The sequence below is a fragment of the Toxotes jaculatrix genome, chromosome 8, assembly GCF_017976425.1.
Source record: "Toxotes jaculatrix isolate fToxJac2 chromosome 8, fToxJac2.pri, whole genome shotgun sequence".
Taxonomy (NCBI): Eukaryota; Metazoa; Chordata; class Actinopteri; family Toxotidae; genus Toxotes; species Toxotes jaculatrix.
The window spans coordinates 27,664,995-27,686,023 of NC_054401.1; the positions used below are offsets into that span (position 1 = coordinate 27,664,995).

At 41.4% G+C, this 21,029-nt stretch overlaps 1 long non-coding RNA gene across 1 annotated transcript; it reads right to left on the reverse strand.

Annotated features, from left to right (window-relative positions):
* Window positions 1-426: 426 nt before the first annotated feature.
* LOC121185380 lies at window positions 427-18,616 on the reverse strand. The gene is made up of 3 exons (XR_005894361.1): window positions 18,551-18,616; window positions 17,617-17,618; window positions 427-437 (listed from the first exon to the last, which is right to left on the reverse strand). It is a non-coding gene; the product is annotated as an uncharacterized LOC121185380 (long non-coding RNA).
* Between the last annotated feature and the right edge of the window lie 2,413 nt (window positions 18,617-21,029).

The following is a 21,029-nucleotide window of genomic DNA, read 5'->3' on the forward strand; positions in this document are numbered from 1 at the left end:
TGTGTGTGAGTGTGAGTGTGTGTTCGTGTGTGCAGGTTTTTAGATTATATATATATATAATCTAAAAACCTGCTGAACTCTGGATTAAAAAAGTAGATGTTTATAAGTGAAGAGTCAAAAAGATATGCACATGTATGTATGTATTTGCAGTGGACCCACCACATGTATGTATAACCACTGAGGTACATGAGAGATACATGGTCACACCAGGTCATACTCTGAGCTACAGCTGTCACACCACACAAAATGCCACATCTGCTCGATGACTAAAATTTCAGTTTGCATTTTGTGAAATGCAAACTGAACAAACTGAGACAGAAGTATCCAAGAAACAATAACATAACATGCAATAAAAAGAGGCTTCCCCTGTGGAAATGCTTTTATTTTGAAGGCAAAATCGTGCAATTTCCTGTCAGATTTTGCCTTTGTGTTCAAAGCTGAGGGGTTTCCTCTCAATAGAAAATTCACCCATCAGCCCCCTCTTCTGGAATCAAACAGTGTCAATTGGATGTTGTGTGGGGTCTGTGTTACCACCTACATTTGCCACACAAAGAGAAAATGTTAAGAATAAATAGCTGCAATACAGGATTTTACTTTTTTTTTTTTACAGGTTAGAGAAAGTATTCAGGGAGTTTAGGTAATTCAGTGATACATCAGTTTATGTGGGAGAGGAAACATCAGCCAGTTTCTCTAACATGTCAAGCTCCTGCCTCATAAACAAAAAGAATAGGGATGTGCAGGGGCCAGTGAGATGTCCTTAAACATAAATTTCATGTGGTGGGTTTTGAAAGCTTAACTAATACATCTAGACTAAATGCCTTTGGGACTGCCTGTTTTTAGACACAAAAATGAAATTTATAATCTCAATATTTCTAAAATCCTGGCACCAGTAAAGCACCAGTAAAATCAGAATCAGAAAAAAACATAATTGATCCCCACAGGCAAACATTTTTTTATTACAGCTGCACAACATAGAGTTAAGAAAGAGGAAGTAAAGAAGTAAAGAAGAAAATACTTTAAAATAGTTACATAATAAATACACAGTAAATGAATAAAAAAATGTACAAAAACTAATGTACAAAAACTAATTAGAGAGTTAGAGTTTCAAGGTCAAAGTGAGTGAAAGTGGCAGAGTCTTGTCCAGTTGAAGTCCCTGGAGATCAGGAAGAAAGCTCTGAAGTCCAGAGTCTGAAGCCTCGCAGTAACACAGTGATTAACATCACATCTGGTTAATGGCTCAGCTTAGGGGTAAACAACATCCAAGATGGCATGTGAGAACTCCCTGGGAATGTATGGACACAGCCCCCACGGCTGACAGTTCAAAGTCTGGGCTGCCATCGATGGCAGTGACAGTATGCAGGGTATCTTCCTGTCGCCATGTCTGTGTGAAATACATTACACTGCACTCATGGAAATCCCTGTGATTTCTCACCGGGGCTCTCTTCCCTTGTCACTTTGTTCTTCCTCTGTGTGTCATCCTGATTTCTAAGGGGGTGTCCGTTGTTCCTGTCACCATGCTTCAGTGCGATCAGCTGGTCCAAGGTGTAAACAATGTGACTGTGGAGTCGCTGCACAGCGGTAGTGTTGCTGAATGATAGTATTCAAAAAGGAGTAATTGCACTGTGTAAAACAAAAATGTTTAGAGAGGGTGCAGCTTAACAAAGTTACTGGTAAAATTTAAACTAAAGTTTGACAAAAGAAGAAACCTAAAACATATAAAATATAAGAAACAAGCAGGAGCACCTGCAACAGGCTGCATGCAAAGTTGGAAATAAAAAGCAAAAAGAAAGAAAGAAGAAAGAGGTAGCTCTGGGTGCCAGTTGATTCCAAAAACTTACATATAGCACAGAGCTGTTACATAGCAGCTTCTGTATATTTAGCCCATTGCTGAAATGGCAACATCACCAAAGAGTGTGTAGAACAAACTGAAAAAGTTCAAATGTATAAACTATATACTGGAAAAAATTCTACACAAGATGATGTTTGTCATGATTTTAGCAGAACTACTGGTGACACGTGGTCATCGCTGTTGGACTTTCAACTGTCACGTAATCAACTATTCTGGTCGCTTTGAATGTTTTAGTCTGAATCATTAAATTATATATAGTTTACACAACTCTTTGAAAGCATACTGTAAGGGTTTAGAGTTTCCTTCCATGCTCCCACTGCTTTCCCTGTCATGGAGGCATGAGGCATGTTGATACACTTGGCAAATTTAATTAAATAAATAAATAAATACATGAATAAATAAATACATACCATAGCCAATCTAACTCACCAGCTGTAACCATTCTGCTGGTGTGGACAGGACAGGAGAGGAGAGTAAGAACAGTCCCTCTGTTCAGCTGCTGACGACCACAGGATCAGCACCACGGACAGCTCCACAGTGTGCAGACCTGAGACATAATTCATCACAGTGAACTTTAAGTCATCGTTCTCATTATTTATTTTGTGTAATAATTTGTCAAACTGATGTTATCATTAGGCAGTAATACAGTTACACAAGCCAGAGGTATGTTGATAAATCAGTTTTTGGTGCACTCCTTTCAGCTCTCACCAGGTAAGAATCTTAACACAGCACATGTTGAGATACATGTGACACAAAGCAGATCCATGAAGGCATTATTAGATATGCTATTAAGTAAAACTTACGTTACACATATGTTGCATATTAAATCACAATATTTATACAACTTCGTTATCAATTTCTGAAAAACAACTTTTTTCCCCCATTGTTTTTTAGCCCCATTGTTGAAATAGAGCAAAAAAAAATAATACACCAAAGAGATGTTATACATTATTATTAAAAGTCAAGTTTCACTGTTCACATTTTCATCTGCACAAAGCACCAAAGTTGACTCTTGACCTTTGAAATAGTAGTCTTAATCAGCAGATGATCAGCAGGACTGCTGATCGTTGTTATCTTATTGGTTGTCATTGTTTTGTCCACCTACTATTTCCAAGGTTAAGTCCACCATTGCCCTTGTCCAACACCAACTCTCCTGTCAGTTCAAATACAGCCGATCCCACCTGTCTTGCAGTAACCCCGGTGTTTCCACCTGTCCTTGCACTGACACCCACACCCACCTGCACACCTGTTCCCCATTCTGTCAGCAGCCCAGTAGTATTTGTACCAGCCCATTTCCCCTCATTCTTGTCCAGAGTTATTAGCCTTACCAGCTATAGTTTCCCAACATTTACCCTCCCACCCCCACCCTCCGTCTGCCAGTTTGTGCCTGTTATTGTACACCTCAGCTTGCTTATTAGACTTCTGCTCATATGCTCGCCTTTGACCTCAGGTAAACTTCAGCTTTTATCTCACAACTCTGCCTGGGAGTTGAGCTTTTGGCTCCAGATCTTGTTTACTGAGCTGTTAAAACATAGAGAAGAAGTAAAACTCACGTGTGATTCATCTCATAACAACTGTTCAAACTCCATCCAATGATGAAAACCAAGAGGCCGAGAAAAAGCTCATAGGATAACAGAGTCACTCAGCGGCTGGAAATGTGTTATGTCTCAGTCTGTTATGAATTATGGCAATTATAAAGCAATAACTAACAACAGAGTGCAGCAGAGATGATTTGTTTCCAAACAGAAAAGAAAGCACTATTGTGTATAGAAGTGCTGAACACTCATTCTGCTGTGTGCTAAATTTGTTTTATTGCAAATCTTAGAATAAAATAGAATTTTTTGTTGGAACAATTGAAAGAAAAATAACCATTTTTAAGGCTCACTTTATAATTCCATCCTCTAAAGAGGATATTGTTAAGGCCCTTCACATCCCTGGTATGCCCACACGGATATTTTTACTTACAATTCTACATGATTTGAACCCTTGGTGTTCCTGGACCAACAGTTCATACCACCTGTTAGGAGAGGAGAACTTGCACCTTTAGCATTCCAATAAGCACATGTAGCTAACCTGACCTAACATAATTCACACCAGGTTTTTGTAACTTCAAGCTGAGTAGAGGTCTGATCAGACAGAATAAATAAAAACACCTGCACGGGTGAACAGGATCTTCATTTTCCACAACAGGTCCCAAACTTTAGCATGATCTCAGTATGTGTGATATCAGTATCACATGACTCTCTATATAGTTTTGTGGTGACTGTAATACTATGGCTGAGAACAGAGCAACTTTGAATAGTAATATATTAATATTATACTAAATGTCACCGTTCTGCAAGTAGCAGATAACTGGTGTGTCTCTAAGCATGGAGAGACAACTGGTTAAAGGGTACATTTGAACCTGAGGCACAGGTAAAAAAATGATGAGATGACAGGAAAAAATAGCATGAGGGAAATCACAAGAAAAGCTAGGAGAGTCAGCTGAAGATCATATCACTTAGGTGAACTGATGGCAAGTGATGGGATGATTGGCTGCAGGAGAACTGGTGGGAAAGTAAAATTGTTGAACAAATACATGTGATGCTACTCAGGGCTGAAAGATAGAAAAATTTGCAGTTATTAGTTAACTAGTTAGTTAATTAGTTAGTTAAGTGATCTTTGAGATGGAAATACAATTTTATTGTTATCAGGAAGTCTCAGAAACTACAGGGTTAGTAAATTAACTATACAATCACTTCTGAAACAAAACCTGCGCTCTAAAGCTGAGTTATTCCAGCCAGCGGTTTGCAGCAGCTGCACTTTGAGCATAGTGCTAATTAGCAAATGTTAGCACACCGTCATGCTAAACTATGATAGAGACCATTGAAAATATAATCATAGCATTATCACTGTGAACGAGTTAGCATGATGATGTTAGCATTTAACCTCAGTGCAGCACTGTGCCTGAGTGCAGCCCCACAGAGTAGCTAGCATGGCTGCAAAGTCTCAGTCTTGTCAGTGTAAAGCAGCTAATGGCCGATTCCTCACAGAGAACAGACCCCGAATCCTCATGGACAAAAAGCAATGATATTCAGTCTGCAGCTGTATCCCCAGTCTCTCTGAAGACTGGGGATATGAATATGATGCATTCAGGCACTGCCCTTCCTTTACACATGTGCAAACACACACGCATACATATATACACACTTTTAGCTTTGCCTCTGGGCACAGCCACACAGCTGGGAAACCCTTCTGATGTGAAACCCAGAGAGATCTGAGAGGCTTCTTGAAGCGAGAGCACAAACAAATACATCTTCCCTCCTTCACTGTCATTGTCTCTGCTTTAATCAAATACAAACGGGCATGTACAAGTACACATGAGGACGCACACACACACGGACTAATCCATCTCAAGACCACTTAGCAAACAGTGTTGTCAGGGGTATGTATAAGCAACCTGTTTCACATATGAATATTTCATGTTGGATGACTGAAGCTTTCATGTTTCCAAACCTTTTATTTAGTGTTGTGATCTCTAACTGTGTTTGCAGACATATTTTAGGTAATTTTCTCTTCAAGCCGCAGAATATACCACTGTGTATCCTTTTTTAGCTGCGACCATGAAGCAATCAAAGTCTCGTGCAGCCTCGTCATGAATTGCATTTACAGGAGGCTGAAGGTGCATTTTCCGGGGCCTTTTGTGTTGGAATCATGTTCAGCTAGAGTCTAAGTGCACGGGGAGAGCATGGGGATGAGCATGAGGGAAAATCAGCTGTGTTAGCAGCTGAACTAATAAAAGAGCATTTAAAAAGAAACACCCTGTCTCCTAATGCCTCGCACTGACATAGAGGAATTAACGACTGCTACGTTTCCAGGAATTTATTAAAGCCTGGCATGAATGAATATGATTATTCAATATAATTTAAAAATAGTACAAAAGCCGAGATGTAAATATTTCCCATCTTCCTATTTTTTTCAGAGAATATGAAGCTATCATTTTGGGCTCATGGGCTTTAATTGCCAACATGCTTCATGTTGTGACCTGATTTTACGACCTCATTGTGGTAATGTGGTAATCTTTTTTTACTACTCTGGATGGATGTGGTTCCAAATGTGGTCCCATATTTCACACTTTCAACCACAGTTCACACCACTATGGCTGAAAGTGTCTCAGTTTTTAACTTGTTTTCTCTTGTGTTTTCTCAGATTACCACCCAGGCACCCTCAAACCCCAGGGGTCCCAAAAGCCCCAGATACACTGCATGTCAGTGGGTTGTATGTAATTGCATTAATATCAAATTTGTTTAGCAAATCTGGGCTCCTAACGCGCAGTGTCAACTAAGATAAAACATTAAGCAAATGGTGTTTGTTTGAGGGGGGATGGTCAGTAGAGACACAATGACAAAGTTTCACCCTGAGTCCATGGCCAGAAGCAACAGAAAGCTCTGTGAGTTTGCATTTTTTGTTTCTAGCAAACCTTTGTGATCAGAACTAAGCATAAAAAGCTGAAGTGTAATTGTAGAGCAGGATATTCTGGCACAACATCACCACAACACCTGCAGCATAAAGAACAATTTTATTTGACCAACACGTTTTGGCTTGTGGCTGTCATGGTTAGGCAGGCAGTCCCTCTCTGTTCCCTTTTGCCTTCTATGTTTCCCTCTCTGGTGTGTGTGTGGTTTGCCTCTGCCTTGTCTTGCGTGTTTCCTGTGTGTGTGTTTCAGTTAGTTTAATCAGAGTGTGTGGACCTCATGTTTTCTGCCAGCCCACCTGCGCACCTGCAGTCAATCCAGCCATCACTCCACCCTCTGCTAGATGCTTCTTAAGACTGGTATCAAGCAGGGCTCTGACCAAGCACTCAACTGCACAACTCGACGAAGACTCAGAGGGTGGAGAGTTTAGGCAGGTTTAGGCAAGGGTCGGTACACAGTAAGTCAGTAGTAACAGGCAAAGGTATTCAAATGGACAGGCAAACTTGAGAAAAGCTAGGTCTATAGTAACATTGGAAACACACAAGGAAACAGGCTGAAACGCTGGACACAGTGGATGAAGACAAACTGGCACAGAACAAAGGGGAAGACACAACTTACATGAGGGGGTGGAGAGACAATGGGCAACAGGTGCTGCACATTAGCGCAGGGCCAGGTAATCAAACAGGCGGGAAACACAGGAGGGCAGGAAGTCAATCTGAAAAGAGACAGAGGGTTAGAGCTACAAAGTAAAACAGGAACACAAAAATAGGATGACAACAAAAACGAACAAGAAGACATAACCTGAGTCATGTGACAACTGGTTTTGCTCTCCATTCATCACCAATTCATCAGTTCTGCTACTTGGTAAAGATGTTGGTCCTCAAACCCCTGTTAAAACCTTTGTTAGTTTCTGTGCCCTGGAATTCACTGTGGATTCTAACTTTCTGTCCTCTATGCCTCAGGATATCCTCCTCCATCACCTACCTTCACTCAGCTCTATGAACATTCCACTCACCCCACATTCTGGAAAACACCGGCCTCATAACTACCTGCACCTCTCCGAGCCCCCCGCTAAGGACCTGTTTCCCCCCAGGAGGATTTTTTTGAGAATAAATCACTTTTGGACTCTAGTCTTTTTGTTCTGCTCTCTGCATTTGGGTCCTGGCAGTCTAGTAAGCCCCATACAACCGTGGCCTTTATCAGGGTCTGTGGTCTTCATCAGAATCGCCATAAAGAACATTACATAGAACATTTTAAAAGAAAGAATTATAAATCTCTGGATCTTGTTGAGTCCAGCACAGAGATTCAAATGGATAATAAAATTAAAAGAAGTTCCTGAATAAATTAGTGGATAACCTTCACCTGAGTGCAGATGCTTCCTTATGGATTATGAGGGCTCACTGAATTATATGAAAATGAAATCATGTCCACAGTCACCAAGTAAGATGGCACTCTCCACCAAGAACTCCAAAGATTTATTATGTGAAGTCTTGTTTACTGCTCATGTATAGAAACAGAAATTTGAAAAATGGGACATTGTGGTTTTAGGATCAGTTCAAACAGTGTTGCACATGTTTTAACAACCGTATTAGTTGCAGTTCCTGCAAGCAGCATCTCAAAAACTCTCTCTCTTGACAGCAGCCATCACCAGACAGAACTTGATGTACAGTTCTGGAGAAACCTTGGATTACATCCAGTGACAACACTTCTGAAAATTCGGTGTCAATGTTTTGAAAAATATCATTTCTACAATATCAAGTACATCCCCAGAGTATGGATAGCAACATGAACTCCCCGTGGTACAGGTAATAAGAGCTAACCAGCCCTGAGCAGCTGCTGCTGGACTCTCTTTGTCCCTGCTGTAAAAGAGATGGAGCCTGGTGACACTCACTAGAAGCACATCTATGGCCCTTTGAGAGAGTCACAGTGTGAGTGCCTGTGGTACAGCTGTAGCTCTTTAAAAGCTGCATTTATTGTTCTGTGTTCAGGGGTACAGCACAGCTTGTGCACGGAGTTGTTGGAGGCTACACTTTAGCTAATGTGTGCCTCCGTGAAATGTAACTACAAGTCAGGGCTAAGGCGGCTATGGAGATACCATGTGTAAGAGCTGTGATTGGTCAGCCTGGGCTGCTGATGCCTGTGGAGATTAATGAGAGAGAAGACATCATGAAGTGAGCTGTAACACACATCTAGTGAGGCCATTAAAACCCTCTCCCCAACATCATTGCCACTATCTTTCACTGTGAATGAAAGAGCGTAAACACAATGGCTGCATGGCAATAGCAGTCATTGTGTTTCTCCCATTCAGTTGTAAGACATGGCAAACCTTCCTATCATCGCTATGTATCACAGTGTAATGGAAAGAATACAAACACCAAGTGAAAACAGTTGAAACATTTCCTTTCACTGGCTTATTTACATTGATGTTGATTAACATGCATTGTTCCAATAAAAATAAATAAAGACATTATTTATTGGGGTGAATTCATGCCACCTGATCATGTATGATGCAGGGGTCTCTCATGGCCAATGCTGTATCAGCTGGTCAAGTCTGACACTCTATCATATCATAAATCAAAACGTACACCATCTACTGTGCATGGACTCAAGTTTCCAGCATCAAAGTTAGAACCACCCTAAAAGGAAAGTCACTGGCTTTACCTCAACAACATTACTTTCTGCTTCACTTCATGAACTCCATGTCCTGCGTTAACTCATAATATTTGAATTGAATTCTAATAACGCCAGGCTGCATTATGGGACAAAACTTTCTGATGGATTGATGACTATCTTTCCTGGCAACAAGATATCATTATGTAGCTGAGGCAGCTTTTGAGTCCTCTCAAGACATAACGACAGAGCACGACTGGCAGTTTCTCCCTGACTCCGGCTTTTGTGCTTGGCTCCAACAAGCCCCATCCTGAAGCTCTCTCTGTACTGGACGCACACAGATGAAATTGATATTGATTTTCTTTTGTGAACAGGTTTTACAGCAAACAAGCATATTTCCTTTAAATGCAGCTACAATCACACCTCAGGCTTTAATGTTCAATTCTGGCCATTTCCTATTACAAAAATGACCATGCTCAACTTCTCTGTTCTATTCACTAATGTGGAAGAGCAGGTTCTGCTGCAGGGCTCTGGATACTGCAGAGCCCTGTCATCTGCATTGCACACCATTATCAGACATGACTAATTCAGCACGTGGCCAAAAGACTCTAAATGTGTAATTAAATATTGAATAAGGCCACAGACTATCCACCCACCTCACACTAGCCATTTCTGTGCAGCATTTGTACAGAAAGGCACTGAAAGCTCAGGCCTTCTACCTTAGCTGAACACACTGTAGCTCTCAGGGCTTGTTCTTGGGGTACATCTTGTCTTGAGATGTGCCCCAGGTCAAATGTGACAAGTATCATCTGGGATTTAACATATGCATTTTAACTTCATACAGACAATTGCCACTATTCTCTGTGTACACACACACACTCTTCTTGTTTGTACTGTTGCTGTTTCTGTTTTGCTTAAACTGTTTGTTTAGTGTGAACTCCAGCTGATATCTAATCTCTGGACACAGCCCTGTGTCATTTAGATTTGTAAAGCTCACACTGGATAACACTGTCAGGCACATAAAACCCTAATTTGAGTGTGACCTTCTTAGCTGCTTTTATCTCAGATACTCTTTGAGTCTCTAGACTGTTGTGAGGATTTCTTCATGAGTCTGCTCAGTAGCTATTCATAAATTAGCTTTTGTCCCTGCCTAATACACGCCAACTTGTCCAAGCCTTACACAAGCCTAATAGCCTTTTAAATTTGAATGCAGCTAAATATCCTGTGTCTTTAATCACACATCACACAGAGATATTTTCTAAAAGGTAGACTTTCGTACAAGGCTTATTTTAAGTGATACATTGATCCTCTGTGCCTGGATACATTTAGGCCTTGTCGAGCCCAACGTGCTGAGCTGGGATCTGGCCCTGGTCCAGCTCCTCTGTGGCTGGGGTGTTAACAGTGCGGGGGAGGCTGGGACCATCCAAGCCAGAGAAATCATTGCTGCTAACATCACATCCTCCAGCCATGTTTCTGCTGAGAGAGGAAGACAGGGGTGCCAGAAATGTGAATATATGTCAGCTTATGAAGCATACAGTGAATAATGAAATTGTAGCAGTGTATGTGTGTGAGGAAAAATTGCCCTGAATGAGGGCAGGCCTATTCATAGACAGAACTGCAAGGATCCCTTGGTGCTGCCATCCCTACAATGAAGAGAAAGTGGGGTTTCACAGGTGACTCTAAAGGTTAATAATTCCATCAACATGATAGCATCAACCAAGATGAAAGCAGAGGATATTTGCCATGTTATTTCAAAGTTTGTGCTTGTGCAACTTCTAGACTAACTGTCCATGGCATACATTGCAGCACCCAGAATATTATGAAGCTAAAAGTCTAAAAGCCCAAGCATTCCCCCTAGATGCTGCAATTTTCATTCCATTTCATCCCCTAATATGGAATCTTGGGTGGACAAAACAGCATATAAGTATTTCAAGCACAGAAACTGAAAATATTAAGTGTCCTGAGGGTTGTGCAAGAGAAAGGTCATAGGGTCATTAAATTCAAAGGTTTTATCCCCTTCGGAGCATGACTGTGCTCCACAAAGTTCATGGCATTCTGTGTGTTTAGTCAGTTAAGACAAATTAGATGTCCCGTGTGCAATATTAAAGTCCTGAGAATGGCACAAAATAAAAGAACATAGGAACGTAAAAATGGTTCATCCACAGGGATCATGAAATTATAAGGGAATCTGAATCCTCCTTAGATTCAGATATATTTTTGTGCAATTTTTTTCCTGTTGCGTTCAGAAGACCACTTAGTCATTCTGAGTCTCTGGCTGAAAGTGCTCCTGTGGCTAACCAGAACACAGTGTAGAGAGGAGAGGGAGATGTTTTCTCCTGAAGTTCTCCAACAGCTCCTTTGTTTTTCTGATGTTGAGCTGCAGATGGTTCAGCTCACAGCTGTCAACAAAATTGCCCATCACCCTGTGGTACTCCACCAGATACATCCAACAACTGCAGAGTCATTGGAGAACTTCTGTAGATGGCAGGTCTTTGTGTTGTACCTGAAGTCGGAGGTGTACAGGGTGAAAAGAAAAGGGGGACAGGACAGTAACCTGTGGAATCCGGTACTGCACACCACACAGTTTTGAAAGAACACATGCTGAGGACATTTGGTAAGGTATTCAATGATCCAGGACACTACAAGAGCATTAACACGTGGGGCAGTCATCTTCTTCCACAGCAGGGCAGGCTGAATGGCTTTAAAGTTAACAGATATACACACGAACAGGTATATGATGGCATTGTCCACTCCAACATCTGTTAGGTGAACTCTCCCAGTTCACCCAGGGAGGGTCCACTGAGAGCTTGACCAGCAGGCAGGAGTCCATCAAAGTAGTCAATGTGATGATGCATGTCTACTGAAGAAACGCCTCTCCGGACGTCCCTTGTGTCGCTCTGCTGTAGCTTCTGCTCCAGCTTCCTCCCACAGGCCTCTCCTGTCCCCTGACCTAAATGCTCTCTTCTCCTCATTCAGGAGTACTTTTGAGGGGAGCCAGAAGTTGGTGTACTTGGTCACCTACATTTTGTCCCAATGGCGGTGTTAGATTTAAGTTCATGGGTCAGTATAATCAATGACATTGCTTGGAGATATGGTCTACAAGGGGGGAGGGGTGGGGAAAACATGCTGCCAAGGCCCCTATAAACCCCCAATTACTCCCACTCAATGGTATATGCACAGCATTCCTCTTCTGGAATATTACATGGCCTTAGGTTTGCCGTGTGGTAATTTGATTAAAAAATAACTTTGGCTCATGCAGTTTAGCTGCTTCCTGAACAGTGTCATGGACTCAGTGACTTTTGGACTGAACCAGTCAGCTGATTTGCATGTTGGTACAGGAACAAGGCTCATGTTCCTGGACTATCTGTCCACTCTTAAGCTGTCCTGGCCGCAGGTGACCTGCTGTTCACCTGCCGCTGCAGGTGAACGAGATATTCATCTACGGGCGTTGCTTCTCCACTGGTAGTCCTCTCTAACCTCGTGGTCTTCCTTACAGTGAGGCTCTGGTTCACCCACAACAGCCCCAGCTATGACTCCTCCCATCTTCGCTGTGTGTCCTCCACCTATGGCCAGAGCTGGTCAGACAACTTGTCACTCCACCATAAAGAACCACGGCTGCAGGATGCTGCACGAAGCCATCATCAAACTCTCAGGAGGTCTTCCCCTGGCTGATCTGAGATTCCATACCCAGGGACATCCTCTTTATGAATACACTGTTTCCTGGATGCCACAGTGACATTTTAGACAAACTCTTGGACCAACTTCACTACACTTCCCATCAAGAGTCCGCAGTGCATCAAACATGACTTTAACCTAATTTCTTAAAGAACTGTATTCCCACGATTGGTGGCGGTGCACAACTGCACAACTGGCTCCAGGCCCCATGCTGATCCCACAACATTTATTTTATTGATAATTTTAACTTGTTCTGGGATTATGCCTCTTTCTTAAAAAGCGATGGTATTCATCCCAAAACGTGGGGTAGCCAAATGCTGTCAGCAAATGCGATCCAGTCCACTTGACATGACTGTTAATATAGCACCCGCCCACTCTGAAGCCCCCCTCTTCCTCTCCTGTCTCATCTCAGGACACCTTCACCTGCGCCAGCACCTGCCCCTCCCCACTGTCTTCCCTGGCATTATCCATCCCAGCTCTCTCACCTGTCCCATCTGTTACATGTGCAGTGAGCTCCTCACAGATGGAAGGCCAGGCGGGCCAAAAATGTTCCGCATATCGCCCCCATCCCAGTCATTGCAAACCACAGACCACGTAGACAACTAGTGACTGAAGGCAGGCATCATGAGGGAGCGAGCACATGTCATCCTCCCCCGCTATCTCTAGCTTCTGCTGGAGCCACTCCTGATGAGTCTTCTGTCAGGATGGCTCTGCTTAATGCTTCCTCCATTACTGACAAGACATTTCTCCTCAAAGAGCTGTTTATTAGGGAGAATATGGACTTTCTGTCCCTCACAGAAAGCTGGCAAAGGAATATGGAATATTCATTCAATAAACTTTGTCCTGCAAACTGTAGTTCCATCAGCATGTTGAGCCTGCCAGGCCATGGTGGAGGTCTTGCAGTCATTTTCAGGAATCACTTTGACTGTCAGTTGGTTACCACTGAGATTGTCCTGTCATTTGAACTTAATATGACTAAAGTTGATCTGTTGAAGCCTTTCTTTTGTATTTCCATTTACCAACGTCCTGGCCCATCTGACCATTTCCCATCTGTCCTAATCTTCTGTTAGAAAGTTTGAAAAGGTTTTAATTATTGGTGATTTAACTGGCAATTTTAACACACAAGATTGCATTTGAATTTTTTTACTTTTCAAAATGTTTTTGGGCCACACACATGCTGCGGGACATATGCTGGATTTGAGGAATGATCACTTGATTTCCTTGTTAGCGATGTCAGTGATGTCAGTGTGTTCTTGTTGATGTTCCTTATGATTTGGCTCTGCCGCCCCATAAACATATGTCTCATAGGCGTATCATTACCCAGAGCACAGCTAAAAACTTTCACAGCTTGATTTGACCGTGATGTACTGTCAACCTATGATGATGTGGAGACCTTGGTCCAATTATTTAATGAACAGTGCTCCTCTATATTGGCTATAGTGGCTCCTTTAAAATCTAGATAAAATTTTCACTGTCAAATCCGCACCTTGGATTAATGAATCAATTCACAGGCAAAGATGTAGGAGGACAGAGTGCTTATGGAAAGCCACCAAACTAGACATCCATCTGCTCCATCTTAAAGAGCTTCTTATCATTTTGAGTGAAATTTTGAGGGATGCTTGGTTTACTTATTTTTGCCAACCTCATTTCATCTAACAAAGAGACTTTTATAGTCTCTTTGAGACTATAAAAACTCATCTCTCCCACCACTCCACAAGTGCCTGTCTACACTAACACTGATTTCAGCAACCTTCTTAAATGTTTTCTTGACAAAGCCAATGATATCAGGGCAAACATTCTGCCACTGCCATACCATCATACCACTAGTGTTTCCTGCTCCATAATTCTGACATCTATACTGCTGTTTCCACAGAGGACGTCATGAAATTTTTGCACAAAATTAAGCCTTCATGAAGCTCATTCAGTTTGCTACTGAAGCCATGATCAGTGTCTCCCTTTCAACTGGCTGTGTCCCTAGCAAGATACTATGCATGGATTGTTTTATGGAATCTGAACCTAAAAACATATACATCTGATACCAGTTGTCACTGCTGGTTTCCTGTGAATGTTTAATAACAATAATAATAGTTTGGACTTATATTGGCACCATCACATCTCACCACGGGCATTAATCATGGCCAAGTCCTGCACTCTGCTATCCATCACAGTGCCTGCTGGGTCACATTAAGTGGGCTGTTTATGTTCGTCAGAGCTTTGCATTTTCTGATTATTACTGCCACTTTTTTTTTCATCAGTGCCTGCTCCCAGACTGGATACTGCAACAATACTTTTGAATAGATGATCATTTTCCAAGGTGCTTTGAAGGTCTCCTGGGGAAGGAGGAAATTTCCTCTCATTTCAAGGTGTCTGCTCTCTTTCACACAACCATGGATTATGTGCATGGTCCTGCTTGTGCATGTCTCTTTGTTGCTCTTATGTATTAATTCAATCTCTATGCATATTACAGGAGGTTTATCTACAAAAAACATACAAACTGACAAATTAAAGGCATGTTTACATTTTTGTCTCAACTGCTGTTAGACACTTGAACTTATTGTATAACTTCTATGGGGTTTTCTTTGCATAGAAAGCTTCATTGTACTGAATTATTTTTGTGACATTTCAGGCGGAGGTGCAGGTGCCGTGTTTCTTTTGCTTAGAAAGTAATGTAGGTGCTTTTAACTTGCCATCACTGTCTTTGAAACCTGTTCAATATAGCAGCCATCACAGCATTTAAGAGTACAGTACAGTGTTTTTGTCAGAGCTGTGGGTAGATAAATATAGTTGTTCTTACTTTCCATCACTGGGTTTCCTCAATTCTGACACATTTTTTTTGTTGCTTTTTTCTTCTTTCTACTCCTGCATACTAAACATGTTAGGCATGAAAATGGTCACCTTTAAAGATATAGGTACAAAAAGCTTCAATCTAAAGCAGCATTACTAGCATCAAACTTTAAAAAAAGATGTCAGTCAAACCTTAACTGCTCTTTTGGACTTAAAAGGCCAGAGCCAAAGAGACACGGGATTTCAGATTTTGATGTACATGCTGGTGCTTTTCAGTGCTCAATTTCCACAGAAGGTAGCTGAAGGCAAATAAAGTAAGTATTATGTGAGCTGTGGAAAGCTCATTTTCCTACATCTGGTGTTGATAGAGTGTGCTCAGAGGTCAGAATTAGCTGCAGAGTTTGGGCTGTTTACTTACATGTACTGAGTTTGTCTGTCAGCTGACTCCTGGCTGTGCCCCATTTAATGTTTTCCTTCCTGTCGATCGGAGGTGCAGACTCAAACGTGGATTTACTTTAAATGACCACCCAGCTGTAAAGTTTACGGTCCTCAAAGCATGTGGTCCATGTATTCAGGTCAGGATGCCTGCAGGTAACACAGAATAACATACCAGAAAAATTACCCACATTAAGTGGAACACACAAACACACCGTTGAGGTCATTGTAACTATCCCTTAATATAATCTGAACTACCTTGATTTCCTGAGTGGCATTAGGCATAATCACTTGATTTGGAGCTGCCAACTAACAACTCTGACAGCTGACAACTAGCATCTCATCACCTCACAAGGCATAGTTCACTCCATAGTGCAAAGGGACCTCTGTGAGGTAGACCATGAGACCTGGTCTGAGATTGGTTGTCATAATTTCTGGCAAAACTCTGAACTTCTGGTCTAAATGCACTCAAATCTTCCAGTCATGGGCTCTGCCCAGCAGGTTTCATTCCCTCCTTGTAGTTGGAAGATTTGGGAGTTTTCCTGCTGGTATGAACGAGGTGGTGTTAAAGAAGCCACTTGTTTGAGCAGATGGGGTAACAGTTCTCCTTTGCCCCAGGATACTCGCCAGTTACCAGGGAATCTGATTGTGTCTTCAGGTATGGCAGCTTTGGGAAAGTCTGGGCTTGCAGTTGGTAAAGATATGACTTCCAGATGGCAGTTCTTTGCAGAGTGGACATGATTGATCTTCTCCACCCCATAAGCTCTTGGGAATGGGAATCATGGGTGAATCTGACGATGAAGCAAATTCTGCCCTATTCCTGCTTTGATTTCTGCAATGTGCCAAGATCTACAGTTTTCAGTATAGCACCTCAAAATCTTATTGATTTACACTCCATATCTCAATTGTTTAATCCATGTAAAAATAGAATAGACAATTTGTTGCTGGACACAGAGTTATGTGCGACAATCTCTTGGTTCTGGGAATTCATTGTGCCTTTCAGTTTGTGTAAATATGAAACAAAAGAGATGTAGCAATATTTATTCTAAACTATTCTAATAATATCTTGGGACTAGCTTCATCTTTGGTGTGCAGACAGGTGAGTGTTATCAATCTAAATCTTGGCAAGAAAATGAATAAATGTATTTCCCAAAATATCAAGCTTAAACATAAGCGTCTGTGCTAAAACCAATTATGATTTTACAAGACTTTGGAAACAGCAGCTGATAAAATAGTCTCACCACAAGCTCCATTTAGAGGCTGTTCATTAGCATCACATTTCAACTATACAATCATTTCAATGTCAAGCATGAAATTGAATTGAATTGAACTGTGAAGCCTTTGACATGAAAGAGAAGTACCTAAAGTAGAAACAATAGAAATATGAAACATCTACACTTCTCTGATAAGTGGGCAAAGTCCACCTGCTGAGGAAGTTGTTTCCCCTCAAATTTAAAACGTAATGCATCCAACAATGTGAACAAAAAAGGCATTTTAGACTTTTTTTTTTTTTTTTTTATTTACACCCACTGCCTCATGCTACTGGAGGGATAAAACACCATTCTTCCAACAGATATTCCCTCAGTAAATCAGACTACTGAAGCCTCTTCAGCATAGCAGCACTGAGTGATCTCCTCAAGGCCAATATGGACATTGCATCTGAGTGTTATCTTAAGATGAATTTGAAATAATTCAAACCCATTCTTTAAAAAAAAAAATCCAGCCAGGAATGCATTTAGCCTTGATTAGCACAGAGAGTAGAGACAGGAAACTTGTAGCCAAGCTTAATTAAAGTGGGTAAAAAGACACTCCTTACAAAACCTCCAAGGTTCTTAGACACATACAGATGACAAATTAAAAGACAAGCCAACATAAAGTGTCTTAGTAAGGTGTTGGGTCACCATGTGCCGCCATTACAGCTTCAGGGCATCTTGGCTACAAGACCCTGGATCTGTATTGGAGGGGTGGGGTGGTGCACCATTCTTTCAAAGATAGCCCCTCATCTGGTGTTTTCATGATGGTTGGATGGATGGATACTGATGTCTAAAACATTGGTCCAAAATCTCCCATAGGTGTTCAATTGGTTTGAGAGGCTGTGAGTGTGATGGCTGTGGTATATAATTCACATTATTTTCATACTCATCAAACCATTCAGTGAGCCCTCGTGCTCTATTGGATGGGACCACTGTAATTCTGGAAGAATTGTCCTCATTTTCATGAGGACAAGTTTCATCATAGGATAAAGGTGATCACTCAGAACTCAGAACAACAAATCAATACGATTTGCAGTGACCATTCCCTCTAAAAGGGACAAGTGGACCCAAACCATGTCAGCAAAGTGACCCCCACAGCATAACAAAACAACTGGATCCAATCACTGTAGGGGTCAAGCATTCAAACATGGAATGTCTTCTTCATCCACATATGCACTCACGCACTTGTTGAGAATTTTGTGAAGGATGACTCATCAGACCATATCACTTTTTTTCTATATCTCTAGACTAGTGCCTGTGGTTTTCCCACCACTGAACTCTCAAATGTGCATTCATCTTTGTAATGAGGGCTTTATGCATCACATTCATCAAATGTGTGCTGTTGACTACTACTTTCAACCCTATTCATTGATGCCATTCAAATATATCTAAATGCAGATGTCACTTTCGTTGTTGTTCCTATGCAAACACTAGCCAGTTGAGCAGTCTTTGTGACTGAGGCTTCTGTGATCCGTGCTCCAACAATGAACCCTTAGATCTTTTCCTCTTGCCATCTTGATACACAATCAGAATCAACTGGGCCTGATCAGCATTTTGATACATGATGCACAGCGTGACTGGATGTTCATTGCCTAATTGTACTGTGCAGTGCAGTGTTTCTCCACTTATTTATTCAGGTTTTTTGTCACCTGTCTGTATCTTCCGAGGCAGCAAGCTGCTCAGCACACAGAGGTTGTACAAACATGTTTCTACAAATCCTGGCCCAAGTAAATAAATAGCTCCAAGGTATTAACAGCTCTTAAAATCACTGTGCCATTCCTGTCCTGCTTGTGTTGAATTAGCAGGCATGTTTGCCAGTACAAGGCTAGCAGTTTCCTCCTAGTTCTAGTCACAGATGCCAAGCTAGGTAAGCATGGTAAGAAAGCTGGGTATGGACTCAAATCAGACACAGACTTAGCAGAGAACTGGCAGGGAGTTAACTGTAGTTAAAGACAGGTTTACAGACAGCTGCATAAAGGCAGCGAAACAGGCAAATAGAAACAGCGAATGTTGAAATAGCAGGCAGGATGCCAAAGCACAGGTGGAAATACTAGGCAGAAATCACTCTAAAAAACATACTAGGCACTACCAGCAACACTGACAATTCATCAAAGTAAGGAAGGCTCACTGCCATATAGTCTGGGTTGTTAATTAGCACTGGAAAAAGCTTGAACTAGTCAGGCAGCTGGGAAGACTGGTGACAAGCAGTCTTGGTGAGGAAGACTGAAGATCGGTAGTGAGTATTGTTGACATGTTGACCAATGGAGACTGTATGGAACATGTTTGATTTCATTCATCTGTTAGCAAAGAGTGTCTGATGCTTCACTCATGTCCTATCAGCATTACTGAAAATACAAATTTCCAACTTGTAAATAGTGTCCACATCAACATCCAAGTAGGCAAGAAGACCAGAAAAGTTGTCTCCAATCCATCCAATGTGGTGTCTTATACTATGTGTATTAGTGTCTTAAAACACGGACATCTCACATCAGCCAGGTTGTCTTGTTCAGTGTAATTAAACGCAGATTTAGAGGACACTGTGTTACACAGTTAATGCTCACTATTTTAACTCTCGCATGATGAACTCTGCAGTCATGCAGCCGGTCTTAGTTGTCCTGTGATGCGAGCTCTCCTGAGTCGTAATCACAGGAATTTATCCATTCCACCCACGTTGATCTGATCGTGGCATGAGGCAGCTGAACCCACTCATTTGAAGGGCTGTCCACATACCTTTGGATATGTACTGTAACCATGCCAATCTGACCTTTACTACTACCCTGCATGTCTAACCAGAAGGACTCACAACAACACTGAAAGGTCTCTGCAGACATAAAGCCAAAGCAGTAGGTGTCTAATCCCGTTTCATCTGTCTTGTCTGAGAATCCTGGCAGAGTGGAGCATTTGTTTTTTGGCTGGTGATCAGTGAGCACATTTGGACACTAATCATTCAGTCCTACCCTGCTTAAGCAAATACTCCTGACTATTGGAATTGTCATGTTAATGACTTTACTGTACCTGCTGACCTTAACTGGACTACGTTTCTAATCAGAGTAAGCATGAACTGGTCCACTGTGTCACCACAGGTCATATAAACACCTGAGTATGATTTCTTTCTCCATGCAGTAACCAAATCCTTTGTTACTAAAGCAAACACCATGGTAAACACATGCAGTGCAGACACTGAAAAAAGGTAGAGTGGCTCTGACTGATCTTAGCTTTTCTGTTATGTCAAAACAGCAACATTAATGGTTTTTCAGAGCGCTCAAGTTTTAAAACCATGTTAAAAGTCTGATGTGGAACATAATAATCAGTAGAGATTGAAATTGATTAACATATTAACTTCGTTTTGACTTCAAGATAAACATAATTTCAGCTCACAATAAAGCAATATATTTTACTACAATCACACAAACTTGCACGATAATAAAATAACACCACATTAAGGCTGAATGTACCGATTTATAGTCAGTGAGAGTCTCGTTCTCTGAAGTTGTCCTAGGTTCATTTCAGACAGCTTCATCTTTGTCCTCATCAGTCATTAAAACAAATTCACACACTGCTGCCATAGCAGAACATTTGAAGGCTGGTTCATTAGATGCCTTAGTCGTCTGCCTTGGCACAGCTTATGGTGGTCTTCAGCTGAACAAACATCAAAGAGTGCACACACAGTGAGGTGTACATGTGGAGGTATAAGAAAGGCAGTTTCACTGAAATAAATTGAAATCTAACAGCACGTCGTCGTCCATACACTGCGTGTTTCAGATTTTTTTTTTTTTAATCTTCATTGCCTTCCTCAGGGTCTCCATGATGTTGTTTCTGGTGTCAGTGAGTACAAAAGGTGACCCTTCTCATTTAACCTCTTCTTTTTATATTCAATTCAGCATGCAACAAATTTAAGAGCATGCATACAAATATTATAATTCACCTATTACAACCAGGATTAATTGATGGATGAGCTGATGAAATATA